The 18,169-nt window shown below is 38.2% G+C and overlaps 1 long non-coding RNA gene across 6 annotated transcripts in view; it reads left to right on the forward strand.

The window, feature by feature from the left end:
- The window catches only part of LOC103345489 (uncharacterized), a 166,552-nt gene that overhangs the window by 142,965 nt on the left and 5,418 nt on the right, over window positions 1-18,169 (forward strand). For 5 of the 6 annotated variants that reach the window (XR_016229922.1, XR_016229923.1, XR_016229927.1 and 2 more), the window contains one exon: window positions 12,727-12,841. This is a non-coding gene — a long non-coding RNA (uncharacterized LOC103345489). Of the gene's footprint in view, window positions 1-4,013; window positions 4,130-12,726; window positions 12,842-18,169 lie in introns of those variants that run through there. The other variant, XR_016229926.1, reaches the window with a different exon arrangement.

The following is an 18,169-nucleotide window of genomic DNA, read 5'->3' on the forward strand; positions in this document are numbered from 1 at the left end:
CACAACATGCTGGGGGAAATGCAGAATAGATGGTTGGAAGTTCACATTTTAACTTTAAGTGAGACAATAATTTGTGAGTTCTTGAGTATAGATATTATTATTATTTTTTTTTTTGACAGGCAGAGTTGACAGTGAGAGAGAGAGACAGAGAGAAAGGTCTTCCTTTGCCATTGGTTCACCCTCCAATGGCCGCCGCGGCCGGCGCACTGTGGCCAGCGCACCATGCTGATCTGATGGCAGGAGCCAGGTACTTATCCTGGTCTCCCATGGGGTGCAGGGCCCAAGCACTTGGGCCATCCTCCACTGCACTCCCTGGTCTCAGCAGAGAGCTGGCCTGGAAGAGGGGCAACCGGGACAGAATCCGGCGCCCCGACCAGGACTAGAACCCAGTGTGCCGGCGCCACAAGGTGGAGGATTAGCCTAGTGATCCGCGGTGCCGGCTGAGTATAGATATTATTTAAAAGTGTGAGATGGAGCTCATAAAAAATGAGTCTAGACAGAAAGGAGAAGTTCAAGGATGGAACTCAGGGGGAATGATAGTGTTAAGAGGTCGGGGAGAAGAGGATGAAGCAGACAAATTGATTGAGAAGAGATGACCAAAGAGGTGGGAGAAAAATCCAAGAAAGTAGTATTCTGCAAGCTGAATTAAGAAAATCAAATATCAATATCAGTTGAATAAATTCCTGCTCATGGGTCAAATAAAATGAGGACAAAGAATTGATCTTTAGATTTAGCAATAGAGGATTTTGATGACTTTGACAAGAATGTTTTTTCATGGAGTAGAGAAAGAGTAGGTCTGTTGGAGCTGAGGTAAGGAAGAAAGCAAGGACACAAACTGGAAATAGTTACTGTAGGCTGCTCTTTGAGAAGTTTGCCATTAGGAGAAAGGGGAGTGATAGCTGGTGGAAGGGGAAGGATTGTCAAAGATGGGATTAAAATTTGGGTTAAAGATGGAATAAACAAGAGCATATTTGTATGTTTGATGGAATGATCAGCCACAAAGATAAAAATTAATGATATAGCAAGAGAGATGAGAATTTTTACTGTGACCTTGAATAAATGACAGAGTAATGATCCAGTGCACTAAATACTATGTTATATTTAGAAGGAACAAGAAATTCTTTCCCAGTAGGGGGAATCTAGAAAATAATAATGTACTGTGTCGTATTTTGAAATCTAGAAGAAATTGTCCGGAGCCACGGCTAATCACTAGACTAATCCTCCGCCTGCGGCACCGGTACTCCGGGTTCTAGTCCCAGTCTGGGCTCCGGATTCTGTCCCAGTTGCTCCTCTTCCAGTCCAGCTCTCTGCTGTGGCCCAGGAGTGCAGTGGAGGATGGCCCAAGTGCTTGGGCCCTGCACCCGCATGGGCGACCAGGAGGAAGCACCTGGCTCCTGGCTTCGAATCGGTGCAGCATGCTGGCTGTGGCGGCCATTTGGGGGGTGAACCAATGGAAGGAAGACCTTTCTCTCTGTCTCTCTCTCACTGTCTAACTGTGCCTGTCAGAAAAAAAAAAAAAGAAAAAAAAAAAGAAATCTAGAAGAGATAAGTAGAGCCAGCTCATGGAGCATTCAAAGAATTTAATTGTATGCACAATGGGAAGACATTGGGAAGTTTTGAGAAGAAAATGGATATGTCTGATGTATGATGAATAAGACAAATCAAAAAGACCCTTGGAATTGCACTAAAGAATTTCAATTTATTGTGTGAACCTCTATTACACACTCATAAACATTTATATTAATCTATTAGAATTTTTTTTTTGACAAGCAGAATGGACAGTGAGAGAGAGACAGAGAGAGAAAGGTCTTCCTTTTGCCATTGGTTCACCCTCGAATGGCCGGCGTGGCCAGCGTGGCCGGCGTGCTGCAGCCAGCGCACCGTGCTGATCCGAAGGCAGGAGCCAGGTGCTTCTCCTGGTCTCCCATGGGGTGCAGGGCCCAAGCACTTGGGCCATCCTCAACTGCACTCCCTGGCCATAGCAGAGAGCTAGCCTGGAAGGGGGGCAAATGGGACAGAATCCAGCACCCCCACCGGGACTAGAACCCGGTGTGCCGGCGCCGCTAGGTGGAGGATTAGCCTATTGAACGGCAGCACCGGCCATATATTAATCTATTAGAAAATTTAAAACACTGGCTGTATGTAATCTATATACAGCATGCTTTATATTTAAGGATATTTCAAAAAGTTTGTGGAAGAACAGTTTAAAAGCTGTTTTTTCATGGGAAGCAGTTCACACAGCAGACTCATAGAATGAAAGTCACTTTAAGTAACACTCTGACCTCAGAATCAGCTCTTAAAACATTCGGATGTGGCTGAAAAGTCCATCAGAGCATTTCAGGCATGGAAAATCAAGACACTGTAGCAAAAAACTTCCTACATGAAGGATCTCTGTGAGTGAGATCCCAGTGGAAAGAAGGGGCCTTCAAAGAAGGATGTACTTTTTCTGAAGGAAGGAGAGAACTTCCACTTTGTTTATGGCCTTGTCCAAATACTGACGGAGTTTGTGGTCACAAAAGGCTTCCACAGTCTTGGCAGCTTTGGCAAGAGCCTTGGGTGATCACTGACATCATAAATAAGAGTGTTAATTGTTAAATTAACAACAGAAGTCACTGAAACAAGGAACCAGGAGCTTCTTCAGGGTCCCCGACACAGGTACAGGGGCCCAATCACTTGGACCACCTTCCATTACTTTTCCAGGCACATTAGCAGGGAGTTGGATGAGAAGTGGAATAGTCAGGACTCAAACTGGTGCCCATGTCTGATGTTAGTGCTGCAGGAGGCTCAGCCTACTATGCCACAGTGCTGGCCCCTGAAATATATTTTGGTGTGTACATAACACACATTCTTTTTATCCATTCATCTGTTGATAGACACTTTAGTTGCCAAAGTTCTGACTCAATGAGAGAAAAGGTAAATTGGTCAGATAGAGAACCAAATAACATTTTTGCGAGTAATAAAACTAGTATCAGACCATTTGGCAGCAATAGGCTTCCAAATACTGAAGCCTGAGATTAGATAGATTTCTGCATGCAGTCTTAGGCCATGCTGGTCTACTGTGGGATTCTCCAAATGAAGGATAGTCTCAGAGGAATAAAGTACAGCAGAGGGAGAGCCTTCTGGGATCAGCTGTATTGAGGATGAATTGGAGAGAAAGGAACTAAACTATGCGACCCCATCTCCTTTCTCAGTTGCTGGTAAGGGGTGGCTAAGGCATTTCCATCCTCATGGAAACCACCAGAATGGGGAAAAGCTATTCTCCATGATAATGTGTATATTAGTTCATTTCATTTTCACTTCAACCCTATAATGTAGGTCTTACAGAATTTTACAGACAGAAAGACAGGCTCAGAGAAGTATCACAGTCAACTTACTGTAGCTCCACAGTGAGAATGTGGTGGGAGCAGTCTTACACCCCAGAAGTCTGACCTGAGATCATATTTTCACCCACTACATCCTCTTGCCTCCCAAATCTTTTTGAGCTGAGCTTTATTCACTGAAAGGTTTAAACTAAGAAAAAAATTCCTGAAAATTCCTTTCAACTTAAAAATGCCTTAATACACTTTTAGGATTACTTTTAGAAATATCTGGGTGTGTGAAATATCTTAAACTCCTCAGGCAAGGGATAATATGGAGCAATATTATATGCAACTTAAAATGTTATTTTGATGAAAAGTCATTGTAGGTAATTGTAACCCAATTCTGTTTTCAATGTGGAAAACTTACCAGCTTAAAAAGGAACAGACAGATGGAATTTTGCTAATGCGTCCAAGAAGGAAATATGATTTCACATGCATATTATATGCAAGTTTATGAATGCAGTCATGGTGTCTGGAACCTAGGTAGGAAACTATGATGAAAATCAGTGAAGTGAAATATCAAAATAAAACATTGCATGACAACTCCTAATGGGGAGCAATGCTGGCGCCTTTAATAAAACCACTTGGGAATATCAACATGATACGTAAGTGGCTGAAAGGTCCTGAATTTTCCCAGTGATACTGATATATCATAAAATGAATGGGATCTGGCAATAATTTAAGAAGTGAAACGCTAAAGATACCAAGAAGTGAAATGCTGGAGTTGTGATTACCAACAGTGAACTGTGACATTTTACTTTGCATCAGAAGTAAGTAGACCCTTGCTTGTAAATTCCAATGAATTTGCTTGGAACAAGATGTAAGATTATAATCCTAATTATGGATGGAGTGTGTGGTTTAGGTAACGACCTCAAATTTGTGCAAGGTTTTGGTTCCAACAGCAACTGTTTTTGGTACTTAGTAGCAGAAAATTTAATCCACATTTAAATATACTCTGAAATAGTAGTTTTGATGGAAGATTTTTAAAAATTCATCTTTAATTAATTAGTTCTAAAAATTTGTCAGTTGATAAGTGCCAATGTAAGTTCTAATGATACAATTAATAACTCAAATGGCTTCAGTTTTTATGTCAAATTAATTCAGTAATGAGTGTCAATATTTTTACTAATACGTTTAAATTTTAATGGATAAACTTCATTCTCCTTCACCAAAAAAATTTAAAATATGTTTGATGAACATGACTTTTTTTTAGTATTTTCTTTATTCAGGGGTGGTCTAGTTATAAATTCTTGGCTTTAACCTGCCATCCACTTTGGTAGCATTAATTTTCAGAATTCTGCTGGTGTTTCAGGGATTCATTCTGAAGTACTTTTTTTGGGCTAAAATGTGATTTTTTTCTTTTTTAAAAACTTTTATTTAATGAATATAAATTTCCAAAGTACAGCTTATGGATTACAATGGCTTCCCCCCTCCCCCAATAACTTCCCTCCCACCCACAACCCTCCCCTCTCCTACTCCCTCTCCCCTTCCTAAAATGTGATTTTCATTACTTCAAATCGACTTGCAATTGCTCTTTCTTCCCAAAATATGGATGTAAGTGTGTTTTAAGCTATAATCTGGGATTATTTCTTCAAAAATTGTATGAGACACTGTTATTCATGATTTCCATGAAGAACCAAAGCGTAAGATTGATTTCTTAATGTTATCTCAGGTAGAGGAAATGAAGCAGTAGGGAGCAGAATCTGTATGTTAGTATAGCAAATGACAAGTTTCAACTACATCATAACAAAATAATTTAATAAAATAGAAAAAGCCCAAAATTCCTTCTTTTGTTGCAATATTAGAAAGGCCAATAAAAATCTTTATGTTGCACAGAGTAAATAAACTAAAGTTATATTATTTGACTCTTAATAAATTACCTAATGACCTGTTAGGAACAAATGACTAGGAAGCAGTAAATATAAATGTATCATGAGTTAATATGTACTCAAACAATTGATGATATCCAGGATGCACTGACTGTGGAGAAGACAAGAAAAGGGATCACTGTTTGGATAGTGAGATTTCATCTTCTGGTTATTGGAGAACAGTGACTTGGACCTCTTATGAAATATTCTCCTGTGGTTTCTCCACCTATGAATAGCTTGCTTTGGGTCTATGGCTTCTAATCAATGAATAATGATTCTTCCTAGGACCACTAATAACAACAATAATAGTAGTGCACTTATAGGGTATTTCTTCTCCATAACAACTAGGAGAATTAAGGATTTTTTAAAAAAAGATTTTATTTATTTATTTGAAAGTCAAAGTTACACAGGAAGAGGACAGGCAAAGAGACACAGAAAGAGGTCTTCCATCTGCTGGTTTACTCCCCAGTTGGCCACAATGGCCAGAGCTGTGCTGATCCGAAAGCAGGAGCCAGGAGCTTCTTCCAGGTCTCCCACGTGGATGTAGGGGCTCAAGGACTTGGACCATCTTCTACTGCTTTCCCAGGCCATAGCAGAGAGCTGGATCGAAAGTGTAGCAGCCTGGACTTGAACCTGGTGCCCATATGGGATGCTGGCACTGCAGGCTGTGGCTTTACCTGCTATACCACAGTGCCACTCCAGAATTAAGGATTTTTATACTTTGATTTTACCTATGAGAAAACTAACATTCAGTGTTTAGGCCACTTGTAAAAGACCATCAAAGAATACAGATACAGCAGATATTTTTTTGCTCCTGCTGCTTTGCAGGCACTGTGCTGGTCTTGAGGACTAACCAGAATAAAAGAGTCTTTGCCCTCAATTCTTGCATAGTCTTTGGAGGAGAGGAGATGCACTCCTGGAAAACTGCAATACAGAGGCTAAGAGCTAATATATAAAGTACTGTACAAGCACACTTCAAGATACAGAACACATCCACAGGGCTCAAGGAAGACATCAGCAGATAGCAAATAACAAAACAGGCTGAAAAAGTCCTTCCTTGTGTGTCCCTTGCTACTAACAGTAGATGATCTTCATCTTTATCCTTTCAGCTCTACAAGGATTTGTTCTTTGTAACCAAATTTTAACTTACCACATGGGAAACTACTCCCTTCTCGCCCACTAAATTGCAGAATAGAACTTTTGTTTATTTACATGTTCTTTCAAGTCACATGGAACCATGACATAAATTTATATCATCAGGTAAAGCCATCTAGAGTAGATCTGACTAGATTTCAGAATGAAATGTATAACATTCTTGGCCAGTCACTGAAGCTCTGAACAGTGTGAGTAGAGTACTGGAACATCATCTGTCCAGCTTCGCTGTTTTAAGAACTGCCTCTGCTTCCCAAATTCACATTAAGTTCCACCATGTTTATAAAGGTAACCGTTGATTGGTTCAGGGTGGGAAGAAGATCCAAGCTGGGATAATTGTATTATCACACTATTTGCGCTCACTTATTAGACTTGGCTGGTCAGAATTGATTCTGTTTTCACCCCAGTTGAGTGGAATGCAATCCAAACCTGGTATTAACTACCTGCAGTTAGCATCAGGTGTGTAGATTTAGTCCTCCACAAGACTGCACTCACTCTAGACAACAGAGCTGGATGCAGGGTTCTCTGGTCACTCACACTCTGACTGGCTAATTATGTATTTGGAGTTTCCAATGGTGCCTTCAAGTTCAATAAGTTGCCAGAATAACTCACAGCATTCAAGAAAGTGCTGTACTTACAATTTTATTATGAGCAACATGCCCAGAAACAGTCGAATGAAGAATCTCATAGGGGAGGTCTCAGAAGGTCCTAGATTTGAAGTTTCCACATTCTGTATTCATGGAGTGAGGATGTATCACTCTTTTGGAATATGAATATTCTCATCAACCTAAAAGTTCCTCTGAGCTTCAGAGTCCAGAGTTTTTATTGGAATCCTATTACGTAATTATATTCAATCTCTAGCTCTCATACCCTTCCTGGAGGCTCAGTGACTGAAAATTACAACTCCTTAATAGTATACTTAAGGGTGATACCAAGATGACAGAGTAGGGAGGGAGCTTACCACTCTAGTCCAGGAGAAGATAGTTAAAAAAAGTGGAGAAGAGCTCAACTGAGCAGAATAAATTTCCCTCCTGAATAAAAAGAAAAAAAAAAAAAAACAAGAGAAGATTTGCTGTGCCAAACCTGGGTGTGGCACTTCAGGTATGCCCTTAACCCTGGAGAACTGAACAGAGCTCCCTGGCCACACCTACTACAAACCTTATATATTCATTGAAAGTAGACATTCCACTTATATACAGAGCCACAGTACAAAGATAAGAGACACTACAGCAAAAAGAAAAAGAGGCAGAAGAAGAAGAAGAAGAAGAAGAAGAAGAAGAAGAAGAAGAAGAGGAGGAGGAGGAGGAGGAGGAGGGGGGGGGAGGAGGAGGAAAAGGAGGAAAAAGAAGAAGAAGGAGAAGGAGAGGAAGGAGGAGGAGGAGGAGAAGAAGAAAGAGAAGGAGGAGAAGAAACCAATGAGTATCTCCACAAATGCTGAGCAACAAATGGACCAATTCAGGAAACAAGAATAAGGAAGAGAACATGACTCCCCCAAAAGAACACAACACTTTAATACTAGATTGTGAAGATGATGAGATGGAAAAAAATGCAAGAAATGGAATTCAAAAAATTGATCATAATATTATATAGAAGTAAACAGAAGCAAATGCACGATCTACTGAAATCTGTACAGGACAGGAAAGAAAATTTCTCCCAATGAAACTGAGATTTTAAAGAAAAATCAAAATGAGATGAAGAATTCAATAGAACAAATAAAAAATACAGTGGAGAGTATTAACAACAGAATTGGTGAAGCACAAAATAATATCGGACTTAGAAAATAAAGCATTTTTTTTCCTGTGGCAGGTTTTATCTTGTTATTATGCTTCTATAGATAAGTGGAGTGTCTGCTTTCAGTGAATATCTAGAAATTTGTAGTAGGTGTGGCCAGGGAGCTCTGTTCAGTTCTCGGGGCAAAGGGCATGTCTAAGGTGACACACCCAGGTTTGGCATGGTAAATCTCCTATTTTTAAAAATCAGAATGGAAGCTTATTCTGCTCAGCTGAGTTCCTCTCCTCAGTGAAACAGACATATGTTTTTCTATACAGTCTCACTATGTGTGTGGGCACATGTGGGTTTTCTATGGCAATGCAGACACTGCAAAACAAACTCTTTAGTGAAATGAATCCCTTCATTTATAAGACAAATTCAATTACATAATAAGTAGAGATCTATTTGAGCTTGACCTAAATTTTCCAAACCTAAAATGACACAACTATTATAGAAAATATGAATAATTTCTAAGTTGTCTCAATCACAATCCAAAACATTTGTAAATTTTGTTGCTGTGATAACCTGTGTGAGGTAATTACCCTATGGAGAAACCAAAAGTCAAATCAGTTGATTATTGGCAACATCCTTGATTCTTTCTTATTTCTCTCTTTCAAGTCATAATAATTTGTGTGTGGTGATTTGGAAAGCTCTTTTTTATGACTGAGCTCCCAAAGGGTTGTAATTTTCCCTTAAAGCTGTCCACACCAGTACCACAAGGACATTCCTTTCTTTTATCATGATTTTTTTTCTGACTGTTCTGTTTATAAGCAATATTTTTTAGCCGTGACTTACTTGAAATTCTTTACCTCTTAACTGTTTTTTTTTTTTTTGCTATTTGTGAGTGCAAAATTTATTGCCAAATGAATTTTTTATCTTTCTGAATTCCAAAAAATGAGAGGTGCATTAGAAATGTGGGGCAATTTCATGGTTGATGAATGATCAATATTCTTATTGTTAGTGATAAGAAAATCATGTCATATAGGCTCAATACATGTCTTAAAAACTGCTTCTGGTGCTAACAGTCCAATATATCTCCTGAACACCTCTACTATCTACATGTGCCCACTCCAAGAGTGCTATTGTTGCCTCAATGATGGTATACTCTGGATACATAATTCTATTTTTTAATTAAAAAAATTTTTTTATTTGACAAGTAGAGTTATAGACAGTAAGAGAGAGAGAGAGAAAGGTCTTCCTTCCGTTGGTTCACTCCCCAAATGGCCGCCAAGGAAGCCAGGAGCCAGGTGCTTCCTCCTGGTCTCCCATGCAGGTGCAGGGGTCCAAGCACTTGTGCCATCCTCCATTCCCTTTCTGGGCCACAGCTGAGAGCTGGACTGGAAGAGGAGCAACCGGGAATAGAACCCGGCGCCTACATGGGATGCTGGCACCGCAGGCAGAGGATTAGCCAAGTGAGCCACGGCGCCGGCCCCACACATAATTCTTTATGCGGTATTCAGAACTATTCCTTTCCTCTGAAGATCAGGTGTTTTGCTTTGTTTTAACTAGATCTGATAACAAATAACTGCCAGAATGTCTTCCTTATAAAGTTTTTCAATTGGTCGTGTAAAAGACTAGTATCTCTTGGATAGATAATTTTGAATCTAAGACCAAATAACCAAATACCACTATATTAAAACAAAAGTTATGTGATGTTTATATTGAGTCAATTGTGAAGTCCTGCTTTGGGCCATAATTGATCCTTTTGTTGTTTGTTTCATCACTGGTGAATAAGTAAATTAAATTTATCCCTTTCAATGTATCATTGTTCATTCTTTAATCTGTGCTAGGTATTACTATCCACATTCTTATCACCCAAAGAAATTCAGATTTTATCTTTGCTAAATATTGTCAATGTAAGGAATCTTTATCCTGCCATGAATGTTAAATATGGTTTTGAAAACTAACCCAGCCCTCACTTGGTTCAGAATTTTTTCCAGGTTAGACAAGTTGCTTGACCTCTTTCCATTTATCTGTATAAATCTGTACCATGCTTTTAGAAACAGTGCCTTACAATCTGTAGAAGTGAAACTGACACTTTGAGAAGCAGTGACTTGAACAGTCCTTGTCTTGACTGTTGAGGAACAGATTTTTTTTCAATACAATTTGTTGAATTCTTTACTCAACATATCGTTAAACGTATGTTTATAAAGTCAATTGGAAATAGAACTCAGCAAAAAATATGAGTGGGAATAAGAGAGTGAGGAGGAAGAGGGGTTGAGATTATGGATCAGAGGGCAGGCATGGTGGGAAGCATCACCATGTTCCTAAAGTTGTAATTATTAAGTATATGAAGTTTGTAACTGTAAAGCTGCATAGTTCTGCATACATTCCTATGGACTTACTTCTAAGGGTACAGTTTAAAAACTTGCCAAAAAAATATAAAACAAAATAAAAAAATACTTGCCAGGGGACCCCAAATCCCCTTAAGCTGGGTGGTAAAAATACCATCTTAAGTGTTAAAGTAATCATATGGACAGGATTAAGTGTCTGATAACAATAGATAGATAGAATTAAAAAGGAGCGAATGCTCCAGCGTGGGAGGCGGTCCACACAGCAGACTCATAGAATGACAATCACTTTAAATAGCACTCTGATCTCAGAATCAGTTCTTAAGGCATTTTGGTCTGGCTGAAAAAGCCCACAAAAGCATTTCAGGCATGGGATGCCAAGACACTGAGGCAAAAAATGTCCTACATGAAGGATCTCGGTGGGTGAGACCCCATTGGAAAGAGTGGTCATCAAAGAAGGAGATATTTTTCTCTGAAGAGGGGAGAGAACTTCCACTTTGCTTTTGGCCTTGTCTAAATACTGTTGGAGTTTGTGGATTAAAAAAGCTTCCATAGCCTAGCATCTCATGTCACAAACCTCGGATGATCACTGACATCATACATAAGAGTGTTAATTGTTAAATTAACAAGAGTTAATGTTCACTAACTTCACATACAGGACCTCTGTCTTTAAAGAGTTGTATTATAATTATGTTTAAGTGTTCCTGAAAGATGTATAATTGTTAGGTGCTTCTTTAAAATTAATTAAGTTTCTAAAAAAAAAAAAAAAAAGAAGTGAACTTAACTTCAAGATGCAATGACTCTGAGCAGCCCTTGTCTCAACTGTTGAGGACCAGTTTTTTTTTTATTTATTTTTCTGGGTGTAAATTATTGAACCCTTTACTTAGTATAGAGTTGGTCTTCTGTGTATAAAGTTAACTGAAAATGGATCTTAGTTGAGAATGGGACTGAGAATGGAGAGGGAGGAGGAGAAAGAGTGGGAGGATAGCTATGGTGGAAAGAATCACTATATTCCTGAAGATGTATTTATGAAATGCATGAACTTTGTATTCCTTAAATAAAAGGTTTCTTAGGGGAAAAAAAGAAACTGCTTTAGACAAGGCCAAAAGGACTCCTTACCTGGGTCCACACTTTAGAAGCTCTCACATATCATGAACACCATTCATGTCCAAAAAAGTAATTCTCCATTTCTTGCCCTATGACCATGGAACAAAGGGCTCTAGCAGCCTAATGCTACAATGGCCTCTAGATTGTGCCATTGCTAATTTCAGAGGCAGAGTATGCTTTGGAGGTGTGAGACAAAACACTTAGTAAGTGAAAAAGTAATTTATTAAAGTCTTTCTCTCTGATCTTATGAATACAGCAGTTTCTTCAATAATTAAGTATTGTTTCCCACTAGTGCTCAGTGTCTATATTCCTGATCTTGTCATTGCTGTTAACTGAATTGTGTGCCTCACCTTGCCAGTTCAAATATTGAAGCACTAAACTCCCATGAGATTAGATTTGGAGATAGCGCCTATAAAGAGGTAGGCACCGCGGCTCAATAGGCTAATCCTCCGCCTAGCGGTGCTGGCACACCGGTTCTAGTCCTGGTTGGGGCGCTGGATTCTGTCCCGGTTGCCCCTCTTCCGGGCCAGCTCTCTGCTGTGGCCCGGGAGTGCAGTGGAGGATGGCCCAAGTGCTTGGGCCCTGCACCCCATGGGAGATCAGGAGAAGCACCTGGCTCCTGCCTTCGGATCAGCGCAGTGCGCCAGCCGCAGTTCGCTGGCCACTGCGGCCATTGGAGGGTGAACCAATGGCAAAGGAAGACTTTCTCTTTGTCTCTCTCACTGTCCACTCTGCCTGTAAAAAAAAAAAAAAAAAAGAAAAAAGAAAAAAGAGGCAATTAGTAGGGGGGCCTACAGTCCCAACATCCCACATAGGCAACGGTTCAAGTCTTGGTTGCTCCTCTTCCAATCTAGCTCTCTGCTATGGCCTGGGAAAGCAGTGGAAGGTGGCCCAAGAGCTTGGACTGGTGTACCTTTTTCGGAGAACTAGAGGAAGCTCCTGGCTCTTGGCTTCGGATTGGCCCAGTTCCCGCCATTGCAGCCATTGGGGGAGTGAACCAGCAGATGCCTTTCAAATAAATAAATAGACCTTAAAAAAACAATTGAAGAGGTAATTAGGGTTAAATGAAGTCATAAAGGTGGGAAAATCTGATAGGATTAGTGTCCTTATAAAGAACAACATCTCAGAGTTTTGTCTCTCCCTCTTTCTCTCTCTTACTTCCCTCCTCTGTGTACTCAGGGATGTGAGAACACTTTAGGAAGGCAGCCATGAATAAGGCAGGAACAGAACTCTCATCAGAAAACAAACCCTCTGGACCTTGATGTGGAACTTTCAGCTTCCAGAAATGTGAGAAGTAAGTTATTATTGTTGTAGCCACCCAGCTTGTGATATTTTATTATGGTAGCTCAAACAGATTAATAGGAGTACAACTGTATCCTGGGTCACACATAGAGGCAGTTGTTTAGTGAGGTATCTCTGATAATTCTACATGGTGTCTAAGCACCATTTTGCAATGTTAAATAATTCGCATTACTTTAAAATTTACATATATAAAAATGAAGTATTTGAAGCCCAATACACTGATTCTTTATTTTGACAACTACATGAAAGTTTAACCCTTCCATTGTGAATGGACTTATTTTATAAAAATATTTCACTAATAAGATACATTTATATTTTCAAAATTAAGTTAAAATTTTAGTTTATATATTTTTACTTAGATTCTTATATTGATTATAATTTTTATGATCTTAATTTTTTTATAATATTTTTAATATTTTAGAGAAAAATTTTAAAAAATTCAATCTATTTTCATTTAGAAATTTTTTACACTAGAAAAACAATGTTCTGTGTTTTAATTAATGTATAATAATTGTACACATTTATGAGTTAAGGTGTGATGTTTTCACATAGGTATATAATGTGTGATGATCAAATTAGGATAATTAGTATATATAACATTTCAATTACTTAATCATTTCTTTGTTGGGAACATCCAAAATCCTTTTTCTAGCTATTTTGAAATACACAATAAATTATTGTTAACCATAGTCACTCTAAAGGTTAGCTAATGGATATAAAGTCACAGAAAACATTTAATTCTTTAATCCTTTAGATCAGGGGTCATCAAATAGTTGCCTGTGGATGAATTTGACTAGCAGAACTGAAAATAATTACTAGCCCTTTCTTGACAAAGTTTGCTGATCTCTGCTTCAGATCATTCAGAATGTGTAAACATAAATTACTGGAGTGAAGCTTAAGAAAGACTAGAACAGAAAACAAAAAGAAATATTTCAAGTTAATGCTTCAAATTTAAATAACTAGAGCTGGAAAGTAAGCAGACTTTTGCAGGGTATTCCCCACATAAAATTTGCAAGCAGGACATTATAAATTATTTACTTAAAAAAGACTTAGTAAACATGATTAAGAAAGTTGTCCTGATCAGAGTCACAACTACAACAATCAGATAAAGTTCTCTAATGTCAAAAACTTCATTAAATCCAGCCATTACCACTGATTAAAACAATGAGAATAAGGGAGAAAATTATTTCTATCAAGTCCATAATTCAAAGACAGAAAATTGAACTTTAAATTGCTCAGTAGAAGCTGAAGAAAACTACATTCATCTAAAACTTGAGTAAGAAAATCAAAACCTCTGGAACTTTACTCTGTTGATTAGATGGTGATTCTGGAAAACAGCTGTCATATCCTGACATAAGTGAGAGCACTTGTAGCAAAGCACAGTCCGATTCAAATTAGTGATTTCAATTTTCCATTGGATAAACATGGCAGGAAATTTATATTTCATTTTAAACTCAAATTTTTTCAAATTAGGAAAGAAGCTGTCACATCCCAAGTTCAAAGACAAAGTATCTTATTACCATTGTTATGCATTACTCAACCAATGTTCTTCATTGGCTTTGGCAAATGGAGATATTTGTGACTGGAAACACATTCTTGATTAAAAGAACATGAAATGACACATGCACATAAAATTAGCAAATACTAAGAGTCAAAAGAGAAGATGGAATAAGTGATGATTGATATTTTTCAACAAAGAAGCAAATCAAGAACAAAATATAAGATATTGCTGTAATATTCTCAGAAAGATATTAATGATAATATTATGGGTCCAACATTGAGGATATATATAGCAGTCATATTTACAGAGAATGATAGAAAGCTTCTAAATGTATCAGAAATAAAAATCTGTTATTGTGGGGAGCAATTCGGACTAGACTAAGTTACTGGAATTAAGACTTATTCTATGCATCTGCTTTCCCACAATATGGCGCTGGGAGAGAAGAAAACAGCTTCTGCACAGCTGCCTCCAGTTCAGCCAATAAACTGTGGGACTTGCTCCTGATTGGAGGGCAGCGTACTCGGCGTGTGGGCAGCCGAGTTGGGATTGGCGGAGGAGGACTATAAAGGAGGAGAGAGACGGCTTGCACCAGGAACATCTAAGGGGAACATCTGAAGGAACACCTGTGCAGCCCCCAGAGAGCCGGCCGGCGGTGTGCCGCTCCCCTGCGGAAGTGGGGAATGTGGCAGGGGGAACCGCCCTTCCATGGAGGTGGAAGGACCAGCAGCCAACCCGGGAAGAACCAGCAGCAAACCCGGGGAGGGCCGAGCAGACGAAAGAACAGCGCAGGGTCCTGTGTCGTTCCTCCACGAAGAGGGGGAGCGACATAATGGTGCCGTGACTCGGATATGAAGCCTAGGCAGGGTTTAGTGTCGTTCCTCCATGAAGAGGGGGAGCGACAGTTATTAAAATAGCTAAAAATGTAATATTAATTAAAAATAATGAAAAGCATGATCTCTGGTAGAGAATTCAAATGATGATATTAACTTATTGGATAATAAAGTAGGAGATAGCATATTATAAAACAAATATTATTTACTTTAACTAGATTACAAAAGTTATGTTGAGAAGGTCTTCAAATAAAAAATCCAATTGGAACTTTTAATAGAAATAATTTGAATTTAACTTTGAATGTGTACAAATAGTCTTAACGAAAGATAATAAACTACTTCCTCCTCTCCCTAAAAAACGATGTATTAGGCTGCTTCACTTTTGGAAGGACTAAGTAAAAAAAAAAATTTTAAAATTTCAGAGAAGATACTTTTTCTAAATTGCAAAAATTGTATTGTGAAATGTATAAGAAACATAGCATTTCAGTAAAAGGAAGGAAACTACAACAAGAAATTAAAATACTTTCTTTGCTATGTAGAAAATGCTTCACATATAAATATTTCCAAAATGAATTAATGAAGACTATCCTGGCCATTAGAAAGCAACTTATGATCTCACAGATGGAAACAAATTGTGCAACACACTGCTATTTTTGGCTCTCTTTACAATATGCTGGCACTGAAAATTTTGAGAGAAATATAATCTAAGAAATATAAGCTAAAATACTGCATGGTTGTAGATGTTACTTTAAGATATTTTTAAAGTCTGCAAGAGCAATAGAGATTTATACCTTGTAATATTTTTGTGATAATTTATCAGCAGCAGCCCCATTATAAAATTTGTACCTGATTTGCTTATTTCATTGTGAAATCTAAATATTAGTTTAAAATATTATTGATAATTTTAAAATTATTGACAGTTGCCGCTGCCTCAGTAGAGCCAAGTTTCTCCAAATTAAACAAAAACTTTTTAGAAACTTCAAAGACTCAAGAATGGATACCTGCTTTGCCAAAGAACGCAACTATGTGAAAATTTAGATTATAGCATCATAAGGAATGAACTGATAGAAATTTTATGATATAATCACATTTTTAAAATTATCTGAGTTTTATTACCTACATATTGCCAGCCCACCAACAGAACATGCACATATGATTGATAGAAATTAAATTCAGTTTTCTTTGCTATTTTGCCAACTTGCAGTTTCCCACAAACCATAGATCTGCACGTATTTTTTCAATTTTATTGACAGGAAGACGTATTTGTTAAGGTGGGAGAATAGAACATATTAGAGATTATTTAACCATTAATTCATCTAAAATTCAAATGTTTGGTCACATGTGCTTCTACTGGTAGTCTTGCGTTCACCCGATCCTCCAGGAGTCATCATGAGGACGATGGATAAGATAAAATGTGAGAGCACGTTGACGGTGGAGGAAGCCATGTGCTGCTCCTTCGTAGGTAGCCTTCTCTTCACTGTGTTTCAAGGAGGGCTTTGGCTGCTGTTTCTAGAAGGGGGTTTATTGCTCTGCACTCTAACTGCTTCTTGTTTCCTTCCTAATTTGATGTCTTTCATTTCTTAATTGAAAAACAGTTTTGGTTTTGAATGAACCCACATAAGTAGGCTTCCTTTTTTGAAAGCCCAAAGAAATTTGCCTTTGGATTTTTTCCGACTGCTTCCAGGAAGGAGAAATGTCTTACCATGTAGGGGAATCAGTAGTCTCACACAATCCAGACCTATTAAGTTGAACAGTTGATTGTAACAAAGTCTATGCTATTATATTAAGCCGTTGTTATGTAGCTCATATGCCAGAACTGTTAAAAATAACAAAGGCCTATTATCTTGAATGTGGGAAACCAAATCATTTTTTAATACGTGATTAATTGTGTGAACTTGGACCTTTTAACTACGAGTGGTAAGTGGTATTCCATGGGAACTTTCTCAGCATGTGTCCAATGTTGTAAACAAAAAGTTAAAATACAGCTAACACTCTCACTGGCATTCATTAGCATAGCAAAGAAAGCAGGAACTAACCACATTTTACATAAAAAGACTTTAGAAACCTGTGTCTGCTCACAGCAGCACTATTGAGTCTGCGGGTGCCAACCATAAGTGCAGAAACCATTTTTATTTATAGGCCTATCACCAAAATGTGTTCTTCATTAATTCATTTTTTCTCAGCCTCACTTTACCTCTTGAACCCATGCAGGTGATTTTTAAATGCTGAGGGTAATTTAAAACTGAGCAAATTCCTGCTCACCCTGGATTTCAGTGCTTAAGAATATCTGATGGGATATGTTCTTACTGCTCACTTAATGTTTTGTCAATTTATTTACCTTGCATTAATCTAAAGTACACTGCAAACATGAGCTTGGCTGGACCTCTTGAGTTAAAATTCACAATGGGAAAGAAAGAGCTCTTGAATGTCTTGCCAAAAGTATTTAGAAATGTGTTTCTCACAAGATGAAAATTGAAACTCCATAGTAACTGCAGTTTACTCCAAAAATATAGTTCAGTGAAACTTTGTTATATAGAATATTTCCTCATATATCACATTCATTAAAATAGAAAAGGCCTCATCTAAGGCTCATAAAGTGACATTTCCTCCATATGTATGTATGTAATGTTCCTGTATGTAATGTTCAAAATGTGTAGTGTCTTGGAAACGATTACGAAAGATTTTCCTTGATTTGTGCTTGTTACATTTATTTTGGGTTGTCTTTCTTGTTGGTGTTTCAACACTTCGCAGATTCAGCCTATGGTAGTAGAGAAAAAGCCCTGCCATTTGCCTTTTGATACCATCAGTAGCAAACAGCAGGAGAGAGCTTATTACAGTACTGGGAGAAGGACCTGGAGCACACAGTTGGTTCTGAGCTAGCTGCAGTCATGTCCTTGCATGTTTTCCCAGTGAAATGCATCATCCACACTGCTGTCTGCAACTCTCGGAACATTCTCAAGGATCCGAAGCCTTTGTTTGTAAATTAAAG

This window comes from Oryctolagus cuniculus, chromosome 2 (assembly GCF_051225735.1).
Source record: "Oryctolagus cuniculus isolate XC-2025 breed Fujian yellow rabbit chromosome 2, ASM5122573v1, whole genome shotgun sequence".
Taxonomy (NCBI): domain Eukaryota; kingdom Metazoa; phylum Chordata; class Mammalia; order Lagomorpha; family Leporidae; genus Oryctolagus; species Oryctolagus cuniculus.